The sequence below is a fragment of the Stegodyphus dumicola genome, chromosome X1 (genome assembly GCF_044657685.1).
Source record: "Stegodyphus dumicola isolate Sdum_Otavi_A_Nest chromosome X1, ASM4465768v1".
NCBI classification, from domain to species: Eukaryota; Metazoa; Arthropoda; class Arachnida; order Araneae; family Eresidae; genus Stegodyphus; species Stegodyphus dumicola.
Window position 1 is genome coordinate 234,520,157 of NC_140780.1, and position 13,160 is coordinate 234,533,316.

Sequence of the window (13,160 nt, forward strand, 5' to 3'; positions counted from 1 at the left end):
TTTCAGTTATTTCTAGTGTGTGAGGGGGAAATAAGATATTTATTACCATATTACTTTGAATTTAAGCCCCAGCAGGATCTGAAAACTGGAAAAATAATTTTATTTATATATTTATTAATTATAGTTGGTACTGAAAAATATCTGTCTTAAAATCACTTTAATTTTTAAGTCGAGATTGTTGGGGAAGTGGCAGATCGGCAGAAATAGGTTGTTAAAATATTCGCTTTGAATTTTAAGACGCACCCTAATTCTACGTCTTAAAAATCTGAATAAAAAGTGTGATTTAAATTCGGAATAATATGGTATATATATTTTTTTTTTATTTTAAAACTTTAATGGTAAATGAAATATGAGAAAATTATCTGCATTAAGCGGAAATTTGCCCTGCTTCCACATTAAGAATTTTAGTGAAAATTCAAATAAAGTGTTTAAAGAATAATGCCTCGAATAATTTGACCTTAGACGGGTACCCCAGTATTCGAACTTAATGCAAGAAATCAGAAACGTCCTGCTTCCTTAATCCCGGTATATCCTATTAGGAATTTCGTTTTCTTTATTCAGTGAAGAATTTGGAATCTTCGCCTGAAGCTAAAACTTGTTTATTTTCTGATGGTTGCTTTATTATTGAACCTGGTCTGCGTGGGCTGTTAATACGGCCTTGGGGTGGAGTAAGCACGACCTTGCCCCAAGGCCGCTTAGTTACAAGTTAACGGAGATAACGTTTGGCGTCACACGCTCTTCCCCTCCCGCGATGCGGCTAGACATACACGACTCACTAAGTAATGTATTTGTTTGTTCGCCCGAGCTGTGAAATGGTTTTTCCTCTTCCCCGTTTGATCTGAAACTCAGTCACAGAACATTTCCATTTGTTGTTTATTAGTATTTATTGGCAAGTGATGTTTCAGATAATTAAACTTTGTGCTGCATTTATCATTCACTCATACATAGTGTAATTAAAGAATAGGATAGCGTCATAGGATTCTTGGTTTTCTCCAAGTTCATGGTTTGCCCGACTGGGCCTTGCTTGTACGAGTTTGAGTTATTTCAAAGTATAGAACTCATTCAGTTTTATGAAAGTAATGGCGTAATCTCGGCATCTGCAACTTAACAATTTCAGAATCTTCTTCACTCATGAGTCTGATTTTTTTTCTGAACAGAGTTTTTATTACCTCAGATACCATCTTTGAGAATGCATGATTTTTTTTAATGAATGCCAGGCTTTAATTGAGGTTAGCTACTAAGTTGTTAACACTAACTCTCCAAGACCGATGATGGCGCCATTTTTTTTTTTTTTTTTTTTTTTTTTTTTTTTACTCTTTAGCAAAGTGTCAGGGATAGGTTATTTTGTCAAAAGGCAGGTTTCGTATTTCATTATAAAGCAACCCGTAAATAGTTGTTGGCTAGAAAGTTGGGTGTACACATGAAAGCAAATTGTTTCGAAACATTGGGGTAATCCTGAACAAAGAACGAACTGCTGTTCTAAGGCGTCGTCGTTTTTAAAACGTACCTGTTTTTTTTTGGGGGGGGGACACATTTTTATCGGAAAATGTTAGTCCTGGAACTAAAGAAATAGAACGCTACAGGTAGAATAATTATTGATATATATATATATATATATATATATATTGTTAATAGCTAACTACACACGTATGAGTATTTTATTAACAAAGTTTCATTTTTTAAAATTTATTCTTATTGTTTATTGATATCTGTTTGATATCACAGATATAAAATCTAACATTTTATATCTATTTTATATCATAGATTTAAAATCTAACATTTTATAAGGAGAATACTGATTCTGTTTAATAAGCTAAATTAAAAAAAATTCTGTGCATTTACCTCCAAAATTCAATGAGACGTTGAAAATTATTATTTTCTTGGTTCCAGCTACAAATTTAATAATTAATGCTGTCTTATTTAAGACGGTTTCTTAATTTCGTTTTGGCATTTTGCATTGATTCACCATAAGCGTTGTTTCACTTTTCAAATTGTTGCCACCAAATATTATCGCCCTGTATTATATTTAAAGAAAATAATAATGAAAAATCTGCATAAATGTACGTATGTTTCTCGCACTGTGATAAAACAACGGTACCTAGAGCTACCAAATTTTGCATAACGTAATCCTCTTGCGAATATGGGCATCTGGAAGCCCAAATTTGAAATTTGGAATTTGTTTTATTATCGATTTCATATTGTGTAAACTTTAACGAATTTTTGATTAACAAACTCGAGGATTTCAAAATGAGCAATGCAACACTCTACGGGGAGGGACCTTTTTATCTCAAAATTGAAGATGTTTCGTTTGAAATTCATGTAGCTGAAAGCATATGTAAGTAGTATTTTGGTGTAGCTGAAAGCATATGCAAGTATGTTTAAGGCTCTAGTAACCCTTTTTGAACATTTTGTATATATGTGTCTGGAAAATATGATTCTCAAGTGGAAATACTGTATGACAATCAGAAATGCTGGAGAAATTTCCACTCAGTAGGAAGCTGTCCACATCTCAGTCAGTTCGTTATTTCAGTTTTATAGCACAGTTAGTAAGACATGAGCATTTGAATTAGTGCAAAAGGCTACTTCCTCGTAGATTAAAATTTATGTCATTATGTCGACAGTTACAGTCCAGGAGTTTGAAGAGAGAAATTTGATTTCAAGGGCTAGAAGTTAAACTGAAAAGTTCTAAGATTTTTTCTCCTAAAAGAAGCTATTATCACGCTCGGTGTCCCAACAACTGCGCGAGAAAGAGGAAAAGCATATCAATTATACAATGGATTTTATGACCTCCTAAAACCATCTCCACGAAAAAATGCCCCCCCCCTTAGTATAACAGGGGTCTTCACACTTTCCAAAAAAAAAGTGTAACAAATTTCTCTCTTTCTTTTTTTTTTTTTTTTTTTTTTGAAAGAAAAGGTAAGAGGTTATTACTTTTCGAAGTCATAATTTAACTTAAGAGCGTAAAAGAAAATGTATTAATTCGCATACTTGGTGCATCTAATTTTACTCACAGAAATTATGCTTTAAAACTATTTAAGATCTCATATGTGAATTTATGTAGAGATTTTTAAGCGACCTTTTCATACGAATCACTAATTCTGAAGGAATTTAATTTAATTCCTTGTATTTTTCTGCAAGTAAATAAGATTTGTGCAAATCGAGAGGATGGGTAAAATTAAACCATCCCAACAAAGGCAATATTTGAATAGTTTGCTTTTCAACACGTTCCTGAAATTTTATTATATATAGCTTTTATTCAAACTTCAGAAATGTGGAAAACATTTTCTTAGAAAGTCAAGCTCAAAAAAAAAAAAAAAAAAGGGAGGGCGAAAGTTTGAAAGCAAAGTTATGCAGTTAGTAGTTTTTCAGAGAACTTTTTTGCTTGATTCTCCACGCCTGTTAGCGCCGACCAGTGGCCGAGCGGTAAAATCGTTGAAGGTAGTTCGAGACGGTTTCGAAACCCTGCGAATGGCCTGGCTGTGTGGCGTCTTAGTGGTTTTCCCCGTGTGTAACGTGTATAGGACTAAGCTTTCCTTTGAAAGTACTCCACAAACACATCACTTTTTCCTTAGGCCGATAGTCCTCAAGTGCTTTGCCATAATCAAAATAATCAAATAAACCAAACTCTAAGCCTGTTAAGGGGGAATTACTAAATTAAACAATAGATTTCCAAATCTACGAAATGTCAAAATTAAAAAAAAAAAAAAAAAAAAAAAAAAAAAAAAAAAAGAATTATCGTATTTATGTATATCTGGTAGTTCTTAGTACGTTGGTTACATATACGTCTGTAAAAATAGGTTCGTGTTTACTATTTCTAAAAGACTTTTTGCATAAAAGTGAGGAAAAAAAATAACGTATTCATATAAAACGGGAACTTTATTGACCAAAATATGAGGCAGTTAATTGTAGCTTTTCAAATGAACTCAATTTAATATTTTTAACTTCATCTAGGTGTTTAAATTAAAAAAAGTAGTCTGGTGCTCTCTGCCTAAAGGAACTGATCCATTTGTAGAGAGCGCTTCTAAAAAAAGATCGTACTTACTTTACGCATAAGGAAAAGCCGTGAAAAACCCCACGTTCATTTTGAGATGCGAACTCGTGATAAACTGTAAAATGTGTACTGTTTTTTGCTACTTGGTAGGCTTAATGACTTACCATACTTGTTGATCTGCCTCAAATTTTAATCTATGTGAGTCTGTACTGTTTTGGAAATGAACTGTTTGCCTGTAAATTTGCTCCATTGTAAAAGCACACTTCAAAAGCGATAATTAATATATGCAATTTCTTTAAGTGTTATTGGAAAGTGGGGGTACAAAACTGTATGTAGCACAGTTTTAAGAGCTAGAGAAATGAATTTTTCTCTTCTATTAATATTACATTCATCTGAACATTTTAGTTCATTTTCCACTTGCATTGTAAAGTGCAATATTTTACCTTTATTGATAGGCATTTTATTTCCTTCCATCTAACCACTGCTAAAGAGAATGAGTCACCAGCGCTTGTTAGTAAACAAATATATAAATGAACTACGTCGGAAGCTTTCCATTCCCGGAAGTGAAGTAGAATTACCGGATGTGAAAACAAATAAAGGCATTCCCATCATCATTTTTGTTGACCGAAAGTATTATGTCAGTGTCGAAAATGAAGCGAATAACTATTGAAAGACCGTTCCACACCCTTCCGTTATTTCTCGGTGGAGCCTTTTTTATAGATCGTATTTCGTATAATGCACAGAGTTTCGGGTTGCAAAATTTGGTGAAAAATGTCGCGCTGTCGAAGTTTATTCAACAGCAGATCCTGTTAAATTGCACGATCTGCATTTTTACAGTGCCTGCTTAACTTTTTTAGTTATTATAATACGTATGTATCTTTAAAAAAAAATGTATGAATTCCACAATGAGGGAAAAACTACCTAATCGAAAGAGAAGAAGCAAAGCTCAGACTTGCTGTGCAACTAACAAACATACCAAGACTTGCTGTGTAACAGAAATTTTTTTCTTTGATACAGAGCTTATAACAAAGTGTTGGAAAAATATGGCTATTGAATTTGGCTTTAAATATTAATCCTAGATAAATTTCTCTGGTTAGCCAATTAAACTTGGAAACGTGCTCATTTCTTTGAAAGCATCCTCGACCCAGCTCATGTACTGACTTTATCATTTAACCTGTAAAATAAAAGCTCCTGTTGATAAATTATTTATGATACTTTCATCAATTAAAAACAAAACGGTTCTACACTTAAGTGCAAATGTCGCAGAGGTATTAAGAGCGTAATTCGTTTTACCATGCCTGTAACCGACATTATTCAAGGCTTTTGAGGATAAATTAAAGAGCAAGTGAAAACAAAAGTTGCGTCTGTTAACGATTAATGGCTCTGTCTTTAGGTAAAGCAGTATTTGTTGTTAAATTTGTAGCTGGTCCCTCAAAAGTGTTTTTTAACCTTGTCTCGGTGAATTTTGCATTTGAAATTAAGGATTTTTTTTTTTTTTTTTTAACTCGTTAAAGCATAATGAATATATAACTTAAGCAGAATTTTTTACTTTAGGAAAAGCAATACAATCATAAAAATCTGCAAACTGTTGTAAGAAGTGTGATTAAGTGGTAATCCCTTGACCGTACAATTTATCAAGATTTGAAATGAAAGCAAGTGATCGCCCATTGCATTTCGATTTCTCAAGTATGCGATAACTTACCCAGGTCGACATGTGTCTCAGCTGACAATATTAGGAAGACACTGATTTATCAGAAAGGTTTAAAAAAATAATTATATATATATGCATACATAGAGAGAGATGTAGATAAACATGTAAATATATAATAATTTATTTAGTAATGAAATATTGATTATATTATCTCCCAATATTAGTAGAAGTATCTAAAAAGAGTGAACCCATAGGTAGGAAGTTTAATTCCGAAAATTGTTTTTAAGTAACTTGAATGTAAATTGTTAAAAATGTTTTACGGGGACTTGAAGTAAATCATGAATAACAAAATTTTAAACTTTGAAAAAGAAATTAAATTAAAAGCAAGTAATTATTGCTATTGATCGGAAATTAGTTGACTTTTCAAGGGGAACAAACCAACTCCCGTTCAATGAACAATAATTAATAAATAAATACGAAGGTGTTTCGTCTTTTACTCAAGTAATAATGGTGATGCATCTTAACTGGAATTATGAAATAGAACTCAAAGTAATTGAAATAAACATTAGAAAATTAAGAAACATAATGCTATCTTTGCAAAAACAAATTATTCCGGATTTAAACTTCCTACCTATGGGTTCACTCATTTTAGATACTTCTACTAATATTAAGAGATAATATAATCAATATTTTAGTAAATAAATTATTATCTTACTTTGCAGCTATTGCGCAAGTATTAGAATAAATTGTTTTCGAACTAAGTGAATTTAAGATCATGGGTTGGGTTATTCAATTATGGCAAAGCACACGAGGGCTATCTGCCTAAAGAGAGGGATGCCTTCGTGGAGGAATTTCTAAGGGAAACTGGCTCGTATACACGTTACACATGGGGAAAACCACGAAAACGCCCATACAGCCAGCCCGTTCGCGGGATTCGAACCTCGGACCGAACTACCAGTGTTCAGCGTCTTTACCGCTCGGCCGCTGAATTTAAGATCATACAATATATATATATATATATATATATATATATATTCATTAGATATGAAGGTTACATGTACGGCTTCTATTCACAATACTCTCTCTACTTCTCGTCACTTAAAACAATATAATATCTTTTATTCTTAAATTCTTGATCCATCATATATATACAGGGCTAATTTCTAGAAGTAGAAGTGCCGGAGCCCTATGGAAGATTAAAATTACATAAAATGTACAGAGATAAATTATAATTTAATAAGCGATTTTTTAATATAATTTTATTGCTAAAAATAAAATTTTCGAGATCAAATTTCTACTGGAATAATTGTTCACTTACATAAAAGAAGTGCCGAGTATTCTTATTTAGGGCTCCAGTGCACTAACTAGAATTAGAATTTATCCCCAAAACTAAGAATTACCGGTGCAATTTAAGCTCTGTATATATCTATATATATCTACATGTTTATCATGTTTATCTACCTCTCTCTCTCTCTCTCTCTATATATATATATATATATATCTACATGTTTATCATGTTTATCTACCTCTCTCTCTCTCTCTCTCTATATATATATATATATATATATCTACATGTTTATCATGTTTATCTACCTCTCTCTCTGAGAGAGAGAGAGAGAGAGAGGTAGATAAACATGATAAACATGTAGATATATATAGATATATACAGAGCTTAAATTGCACCGGTAATTCTTAGTTTTGGGGATAAATTCTAATTCTAGTTAGTGCACTGGAGCCCTAAATAAGAATACTCGGCACTTCTTTTATGTAAGTGAACAATTATTCCAGTAGAAATTTGATCTCGAAAATTTTATTTTTAGCAATAAAATTATATTAAAAAATCGCTTATTAAATTATAATTTATCTCTGTACATTTTATGTAATTTTAATCTTCCATAGGGCTCCGGCACTTCTACTTCTAGAAATTAGCCCTGTATATATATGATGGATCAAGAATTTAAGAATAAAAGATATTATATTGTTTTAAGTGACGAGAAGTAGAGAGAGTATTGTGAATAGAAGCCGTACATGTAACCTTCATATCTAGCGTTGTATGAGTAGGCAACTGAAGGTGACTGAACCTCGGATGAAGCCCAGACTTCACCATTTTGCGTTGTCCCATTACTGATTTTCCCCAGGAGGGGGGCGAGATCGCTCCTTGTTTGACCCGAGGGTGGTCCTAGAATCGTCTGCTAATGGTATTCTTGCTCATTTTCTCTGCCAGCAATTCACGAGATAGCGCTAGATACATGAAGTGCCCATTTTAAAGTGACTTCACTATTTTGTATATTCATTAACATTAAATATAAATCGAACTAAAAAAGTAAATGTTACAAGAAGTTCGAATGGCATAAATGTGTGTAAAACAATTAAGCAGTGTAGTTTACTGCAGTAATGAGACGTATTACTGTATTTTCCCTGTTCCTGTAAATGAAATGCAAAACATTTCGCATAAAATATTGCTCTTTGGAATTTACATTTTCTGATATGATTTATATTTTTGGAGTTTCCATTGTATGTCTGACCAAATCGATTTTTAAAGCATTTCTTCCAAATTTTTATTACTATGTCTAGTTATATAAATAGCATACATTTTTAAAATTTTCTTACCGTGCTATTCGTAAAGCTATTAAAGAGAAAAGCGCTGTGTTTATATGAATTGATAAAAAAATCAGCTTCATTCGGAAAAAGGTAGAATTTCAGTATAATTTATGTTATAAGAGCTTCCAAATACGTCATCCACTAAACATATTTTTTATGCAATTTATTCTCCGGTGTAAGCGCCCTTCGTAGTCATCTTAAATGACCTTATTACACATTTAAAAGTGTTACATATATCTGAACATGTTCGGCTTTTTATCTACACTTTTATATTCTCATACCTTTTCTAATGCAGATGCAACAGCCAGTCGGACTCATCTCTAAACAAGTTAAAAAAAATTATATTCCCGAGCTAAACTGCAACCGAATTATTTCATCTACCTTAGCCAGACTGAAAACAAACCATTTTAAAGGAACGAAAATATCACCTGATGGCAGCGAAGTTATAATTGCTGCCCTGGTACACAACTTTCTGTAGTAGACATTTGACTGTCCTGCCACACCGGTCAGGCTCTTCAGAATGGATTTTGTCCCCCCCCCCCTCAGGGCCAGGTACTATATTATTCGGGGATCATCGACGTCGCTAGGGCTATTTTAGATACTTTTGGCCCTCTCTGACTTTTCTGCACTAACTTTTAGACAAGACAACATATTCTCAAACAACAGCAAAGAAGAATTTGAAAACATTAAATTGAATTAAAATGGTAATTGATGATACCTTTAATTCTAATAAATGTGTTCATATTCGTCATTGCGATGATAAAAGCCTTTGTAACGTCATTCCCATATAATATTTTTTAGATATTGCTTATACAAGTTCGCTACTTTGCTTTTGCTAAATTCCTCATTTATTATTTTTCAATTTGCGAAAGAAATCCGTTGAAGATATTTTCACTTTGCTGATGACTGTAGTGAGTTTTATAATGATGATAATGATCTTATATTCTATGCTGTGTATGCATTCTACAATTTTGTTCATCTGTCACAAAGCAGATGTGGATCATATCATTAACAAATTCAGGTAGTTACTACAGTTAGAGTCTTACTATGAATTTAGTTTCATTTCAAGGTCATGTGCTTTATGTCGATAAATTTCAGGTTTCTGCTTGACTAAACCGTGATGTAGAGCAGTCTCAGTATTTTAGACTGGTAATTAAATATAATTTTCCCAGAATCTAAAATTAAAAAATAACGTTTCAATCATTCTATTAACACAATAAAAATTTTTATATTTATGAGGAAAAAGATACGGTGTATTTCAGCTAATTGGATTGATATTGTCATGGAATTGCATTTACGTGGAAGTGCTTACGAGGAGCTTTTTAGAAATATCTTACTTTACCTAATAAACATCAGATCAATTATTAGTTTTATAAAGTGTTTTTGTGGGTTTCAATGTTTTAATTAATAATCCTAATACCAAATGTCAATTTATAATTTGAAAATTGGAATAAAATTATGTAGATGCATCATATATATAAACTGACCTTGACGTTTCGATTACCAAGCAAAATGCCACTACATGAAATTTCCGCAATCCAAATCAGTACAAGTTTTATTGTTGCGTGGTACAAATTGTGTCTCAAGTTGAGTTTTTAAATATGAAGAACTTGCTTACAGAAGGTTGTATATCCAATCAAGTTCTTGGAAAAGAAAAAAAAAGGGGGAATTTTTAATTTGAAGTTTCCAAATTTGAGGGAAAAAATATAATTTACTTTTAATCGCTAGTAACAACATTAATTGACATAGTTTAAAAAATCTCAACAGTATAATTGCTAAATTATCTCCACTTTCCTAACGACCTCACCGTTTTGAAATGAAAGAACTGATGCATCACAGGTACAAATAATTTAGGAAGTAAACCGAGTCATATAGTTTACAAGTATTTCAAACGGTTTATAGCATAGTAATGACCCTGAGACAACTATTCAGTTGGGTTATTTTTTGAATTAGACCTCTCGATTTGTGTAAATGTTATTTATATGCCGAGGTGTAGCCTGAAAGTAATTCAAATTCTTTAAAAATTAAACATCAAAGTTTCATTTTTTTAACAATCTTTATGCATACTCATATACAAAACATTAAAACAGAATTTCTGGTGAGTAAAATTTGTTGCACGAAAACCGTGAATTTAAAACTTATTCTGCTGCACATTTTGGCTTCGAAAAGTAGAATTTAGTAGTGATCCTTATCTTTAAACTTTCTGAAAGGATAGGGGACCTTGCTAGATGACCTTCATCAGAAGCTCCCTTGAAGGAAAGGGGAAGGAAAGCAAGTTTCGTGCAAATGGTTTTATGAGAACAGAATATTGCTCGCGCAACTGGTCGGCTTTCTTCCCTTTTTCACGCAGTTAGACGAGAGTGAAAAAAAAAAAAGGCAGTTGCAAAATTAAGAGTTCCTTTAATTCCCAAACTTTACAATTTTTAGTTTCTTTGCCACTATAATTAAGAAATCTTGTTTATCTTTCAGACTTATGCCGGGCATCGAACGCATTTCATTTATCTCCTCCCCCATTGTTAGGCTTTCTAGAATGGAGCTTATGTAAACCCAGAAACAAGTTTTAGAACTTGTGGATGATAGGATTACATACGAATTTTCAATCTTCATTGCTTCTGATACTCGAAGAGATTTGCAACCTTGAAAAAATATTCAAAATATTTCCTTATTTGAATCATTCATTTTTCATTATTTCGTCTCAATACTGTACTCCCAGAAGGAATTCCTTACAAAGACGAACAAGAAAGTCAAGCGAAACGAACACTGTGATCTCATCGCAGCCTGTAATATGCTAAGAACTGGCAAAAAGCTGTTTTAATTCAAAAAGTGACTTATATGACTTCTACTGGGCCGATTAACGAAATTCAAATTGAGTTTTTCATGTCTTGAAAGCGCGATTTAGGATATATATATTAGATTTATATATAGTTCTATTCTAATATAGGTATTTTGTCACAAAATCAGACTTTTTCTGAAATAACATAACAATTTTTTTACATATTTCGATTCTACGACTCATTATGCCTAAATATTAAATTTTGTAAAATTTGGTGTAAAATTCACAAATTTACGTTGGCGCTTTTTTTTTTTTTTTTTTTTTTTTTTTTTTCCCTCAGTTTGCGCCAAGATTAGCTCACTTGACGAACTTCTTAATATATGGCAACCTATTTTCATTTTCCTTTTTACATCGTGTGTGAGAGGGAAAAAAGTGACAATCGTTCTTTTTTTCGGATAATGGTCTTTATATTATATTTTTAATTATAATTGTTTATTATTTCAAGTAATTTTTTCTTTTTCGAATTTCATTTTAATTGTTTAAGTTGCATGGTTTCTTTCAAATAACTATTTTAAAAATTTCTATTTACTCATTCGAATTGCGTAGTTTAAATCAAAGGGGCATCGTTTATTATTTTTTTATTTTATTTTATTTTATTATTTTTTTTTTTTTCAAATTCTCTCTCTCTCTCTTTTTTTTTTTTTTTTTTTTTTTTTTAAATACTATATTTTTAGTCATAGTTACTATTTTAGGCAAATAAAACAGGCAAATCGACAACCTTGTATTCGGCGTAGATTTTGTAAAATCCCAATCGATTTTGAGGGCAAAGCGATTCTGCTTTCTCGCTTTTGCAGAACTTTTTGCTCCTGAAGAAGGGGAACCGTTTGGCCCTCGAAATCGATTGGGATTTTACAAAATCTACGCCGAATACAAGGCTGTCGATTCGCCTGTTTTATTTTCCCCGTTGGCGTGTTCTCTTGCGTCTTGACTATCTTAGGTAATTTTTAAATTTTTAGACTTTTATTTTAATTGTTTATGTTTCATTGTCTCTTCAGATAATTATTTTAAAATTTTCTGTTTATTCATTCGAACTGAGCATTTTAAATATATTTATTAATATAAATTTTCCAGAATTTGATTTTATTTATTTGAATTGCGTTTCTTTCGGAAGAATACTTTATGATTCAGATTACGATGCATTTGAAAACTGCATATATTAAAAGAGAAAATACAGTAAAGCACAGTTAAAACGCCTTTCAATGTTCCGTTCAGAAAAGATATATAAATAAGAGATATATAACCGACATTTTAACTTAGGATGACTTGCATACATTGCTTTAAACAGTTTTATCAGTGTGCTTATTGCTTTACACAATTTTATCATCCTACATTTAATTTCTTAAAATGTTATTCATATTTTAGTTAAATATTTTTTTTTTGAAATCCCAAGAATCAAATATCACAACATTAAAAAGTTTTAAATTAAAAAAAAATACAAATACTAAATTTTATGCAAAAATTTATTTTTTCTTCTCTTTTTCTTCAGGCATTCTGCAAGTATATTAAAAAAAGCATCCAACTTTTCGAAACATCTTGGAATTTCTGACATTCATTTTAAATAAAGTTATTGCCTTCCATTTCATAAAGGCCGACAAACGACAGAGCGGTAAAGTTGCTGAACACTGGTAGTTCGCTTCGGGGTTCGAATCCCGGCAAACGAGCTGGTTGCATGGTTCCTGGGTTTTCTCATGCGTAACGTGTATGCCAGCTGGCTTCCCTTAGAAAGTTCTTCACGAAGGCATCCTTCCTTTTAGGCAGATAGCCCTGCTTTCTTAATAGTCCAATTCAATCCATTCCATCAGTATTTGGGTCAGAGCCTTTATTAGTCTTTAGAGGCTAAGCATTTTGAAGGCATGAGATGAAAGGAAAGAGTGGTTTCATCAAGAGGAAAAACGTCTTTAGGTGACATCCACATACATCACTGGATAAACTCCTGAATCTTCAAATAATTCGAATGAGAAATCATTCTCCGTTTATGATACGATATGATGTTCTATAACGCAATTTAAATTTATACAACCATAATGCAACCATATAGTCTTCACTTTAATCTGCAATGATATCTTTTTTGTCTTTTCCGTTAA

General features: G+C 32.0%; 1 protein-coding gene across 5 annotated transcripts in view; it reads left to right on the plus strand.

The window, feature by feature from the left end:
* The window catches only part of LOC118195463 (uncharacterized), a 189,133-nt gene that overhangs the window by 56,110 nt on the left and 119,863 nt on the right, over positions 1 to 13,160 (plus strand). The window lies entirely within an intron of this gene.